Raw genomic sequence first — 4,559 nt, 5'->3', positions numbered from 1 at the left:
TTATGTGATATTGAAACCAGCCTTTTTTTCAGTCTGCTTATTCAAGTCAAAGCTGTTAAAAAAAATTGTTTGATTCAGTGACACAACTGAGTGTAAACCTGTGTTTCCACAACACTGTGGTGAGTCAGAGACTGAATGAAAGAAATTCTGCTTAAATGACCAAACAAGGTCCCAGTGATGAGTTAGACTCTAGAGGATGCTTATTGCATTATGCAGCTACTGAGAAACACCTCACAACTCTATTCTTCCTTCTTCCTGTACCTATTGGCACCATAGACTGTAGATTGGCACCTGCTCCTGTCTTGTCAGAAATCCCCTTCCTGCCTTACTCATACTTCTTCACCGGTTGTATCGGCTGCTCTGGGAAGTTGGACTGCTGATCTGCCCCACAAAGCTCCTACATCCGACTTCCGCTGGGTGGGTGGTTGCGGCCCAGCCTGCCTGGCGATACTCTGCTGCCAGTTTCAGGTCAGTGTACTGTACTTGGGCCGCTTAAACTTGTCCCTTCCTGCCAAGGGGATACTGAGCTCAATGATGAGGACTTTCTTGGCAGCTGGGGCCCACATCACCACATCTGGTCTGAGAGCTGTTTGCTGGGGCCCACATCACCACATCTGGTCTGAGAGCTGTTTGTGTGATCTCCGCTGGGAACCTAGCACTTATTATCTATCATATGTTTCTCCCTATACACAAAATAATTTTGTTACTTCAGTTGTCTGTTTCATTAGGGTTAGGTTAGGTTAGGTTAGGTTTGATTAGGTTTAATATGTTTTGACTTTTTAGTTGTTTGGAATGTTGGTGATCCAGCCTAAGAGCATCAGATGAATGCATCAGATGCATAAAACATGACATAATACCACACGTACACACACACTCCACAGCCACGAATACCAACATCGCAGCAGCAGATACTATGATAGATAAACCCTGTGCGTGGCAGCCTGCATGCCCTGCAGCCAACCTGGCAACAAGGAAATGAAATGAACAATCCAAACTATATGATGACATGTGGGTGTTTATTTATACACCTGTCAAAACTTTGAACACACCCGATTGAATTGTACGCTACTGTGTTTCTGATTGGTTTGAAACCATTGTGATGTAATGGCTTCTGCTTAAATGCTTGAAATTTGTCTCTTAGCCAACTATAAACATGTCATGTTGATGGCTATGTATGAATTTATTTCAAAAGTCTTGCCTTTCCATCAAGGCAAAGGGCTTATACTTTAAAGAATCTAACGTACAAGATTGTTTGACACTTTATTGTCTTTGCATGATTCCCTTTGTATTATTTCATAGTTTTGATGTCTTTTCTATTATTCTAAAATATGTAAAAATGGTTAAAAACAAATAAAGAAAATGTGTCCAAACCTTTGACTGATATAGTAGACAGGTTATTCTAAACACTGTTTCAGTAAATCAACTCTAATGCCGTGCTGTCGAGCAGTAACAACCTTGCCAGGAAGGAATCCAATGAAGTCATTCACTTAGCGCAGGTTTTCACCCTTATCACTCCGACTACTCCTACTGGTTTCTCTCTGGGATGGCCATCATGGCCTGATGCCAGGGACACACCTACAGAGATAACGAACAATAGAAACAGATTTGTTTGGAGATGGCATGCATTATTGCACATACCGTAAAACGTGTGCCGTTACGCGAGACTGACCCTGAATTAAAGTTCCTGTATAAACTGTTTTGATGGTACAAGGTCAGCATGGCTTCATTGGCGTATTTAAAATCAGCTGAAAGATGTTAGAAATAGGCAGAAAGGGAGTGAAATAGGCAGAGAGAGGGAGCAAGATGTTGGGTTGATGGAGAGAGGCAGGTCATGAGAGTGGAGGCAAGTGGATGGGGAGTAAGCTGTAGTAAAATAGCTGTAGTAAAATAGCCTTTTCTCTGGTCTCTCCAAAAAAGAACTTAGGCAACTTCAGCTTATTCAGAATGCTGCTGCTAGAGTTCTAACAAAGACTAAGAAAGCTGATCATATCACTCCAGTTCTTAAGTCCTTACACTGGTTGCCAGTGTGTCATAGAATACATTTTAAAATACTGTTATTAGTCTACAAATCACTTAATGGCCTAGGCCCAAAATACATTGCTGAATTGCTCCCACGCTACGAACCGTCTAGATCTCTCAGGTCAGCAGGGTCCGGCTTACTAACTGTCCCTAGGATCAAATCAAATCATGGGAAGGCCGCATTTACCCACTATGCTTCTGCTAGCTGGAACAAATTGCCTGAAGACCTCAGATCTGCCCCAACTTTACTTACTTTTAAAAATAGACTAAAGACTTTTATGTTTACCGTCACTTTTAACTGCTGACAGCAGTTTTTTAGGAGATATATGTGGCCTATAAAGGTTTGAGTCCAACTGTTATAAAGGTATGGACATTTTTCCAATCATGTGTGTGTAGTCATGTTTCTTATAGTCATGATGTCGGGGGATTCAATATAGAAACATTGATTTATTCTATTATGCAAACCCAATGAGTCCTCTATAAGTTTTTAACTCTTTTTGTAACTGCTGCGCCTGTTGCTTAATGCACTTTTTATGCTCCTTCTTAAAGTTTTGTTGTGATGCTTTTAAATGTCCATTTTATTCTCTTCTTTTATTCTTTTATTTTCTTGTCAACCATTTTATGTGAAGCACTTTGAATTGCTTCTGTGTATGAAATGTGCTATACAAATAAACTTGACTTGACTTGACTAGTATGAGGAAGCAATGCTTCTGCACACCTAAAAACGACAGGTGTCGGAGGAGGGAAAACCCAACCGAATCAAAAGAAAATAACTTCCGCACACTGTCAACAGAAAGAATGATGTTTCGGTCCAGAGACTTTCATCAGATTCTTACAGAGTAAGAGGAGGGACCCAGTGTTATAGGCAGGTAGACTGTGTGTGTGGACCAATCACGTCACACTACACCCTGGCATCATAATTGGAGCCAAATGACCTGAATTAGCAGGTATGAAGAAGTCTGACATTGCTATAGCATTAAAGCAAAATAAATGACATAGAAATAGCAATAATGCAAATACACTTCATATGCAAAATATCCAACACAATTCATTAGAAATGCCAGTTAGGCTATTAAAGCCTATAGGAAAGACAAACACAAGCCAGAATCATAGGGAAAGAAAAATAAGCTATGATTTGGGTGGGAGCTAGAGGTGGTCAGTGTTGATATTGTGGTGGTCAGTGTTGATATTGTGGTGGTCAGTGTGTGATATTGTGGTGGTCAGTGTTGATATTGTGGTGGTCAGTGTTGATATTGTGGTGGTCAGTGTTGATATTGTGGTGGTCAGTGTTGATATTGTGGTGGTCAGTGTTGATATTGTGGTGGTCAGTGTTGATATTGTGGTGGTCAGTGTTGATATTGTGGTGGTCAGTGTGTGATATTGTGGTGGTCAGTGTTGATATTGTGGTGGTCAGTGTTGATATTGTCAGTGTTGATATTGTGGTGGCCCACCAAAAAGTGTTCTATGTGTGGGGAACAGTGTTGGGCAAGTTACTTTCAAAATGTAATATACTACATATTACTAGTTACTTTCATTTGAAAGTAATAAGCTACTTTACAATATTACTTTCTGTGTAGAGTAACTCGTTACTTATTACACTACTTTTGCATTACTTTTACCAAAACAACAGCAGCAGCAAAATGACATCGCCGCCCCGGAACCATCCCGAAAAATAATTTCAACCGCCTTGAAGTCAGTGTAAACAATCCAAAATTAGAAAAAGTTATTATTTTCCTTTGTTATTGTCATCTATAGTGGTTAGTTGCATAAAAACACACAGTTTGATTAGGAAATGATTGTATCTTTTTTAAATATGTGCTTTGATTTAATAAAAAGTAACTCAATTTGTAACTTGAGTTACTTGACAAAGTAACTGGTATAATATTACTTATTAGTTAGCCTGGCCTAGCCAGTGACTCATAGGAATAGACTACGTGACAACCAGGAAAGACTGGTGACTACTGGAGAGTCAGTTGACAGCCGGAACAGGGACGGCACCCGGGTAGCAGTATGGGTTAGCTCCCCAGCCTGCGTCTTCCGTGAGGAAGAAGCCCAAAAACCCACGAGAGGCCTTTTAGGAGGGCCATTCAAGCCGCAAGTGGAGACTGCAGTGCCACCAAGTACTGGTACTGCATGGTGTCCACTAAGATACCATCACCTCGGAATGAGATGTTTGGAGCGGGGGAGTCTGGTGCAGCGCACAGGTCGTAGACCTGGTGAGACGAGGGAGGAACCCGGCCGGGTGGCAACCCACAGAGCCCGGTCCCTCTACGTACCAGAGCCCTCTCCCTCCCCCGGTCCCGGCAGAGTAGTTCCGGAGCAGCGGATTGAGTGGCCCTGACCACATGACCACCTTCGACCCTCCCTATAGGGCTGACCGTGGGTAGCTACTGGGACGTAAGTTGGGGCTTGGCCAGCCCCGGCTGGGTCACCTGGGCGAGGGTGTATGATGTTGCGAGACCCGAAACATCCTATGACCCCAGGGTACATCACTGAGGATACGTCCCAGTTATGCATCCATGCAATGTTTTCTTTCTTTC

The sequence above is a fragment of the Poromitra crassiceps genome (genome assembly GCF_964638095.1).
Source record: "Poromitra crassiceps genome assembly, chromosome: 15".
Classification (NCBI taxonomy): domain Eukaryota; kingdom Metazoa; phylum Chordata; class Actinopteri; order Beryciformes; family Melamphaidae; genus Poromitra; species Poromitra crassiceps.
The sequence above is the reverse complement of the archived record's forward strand: the minus strand, read 5'-3'. Positions refer to the sequence as shown.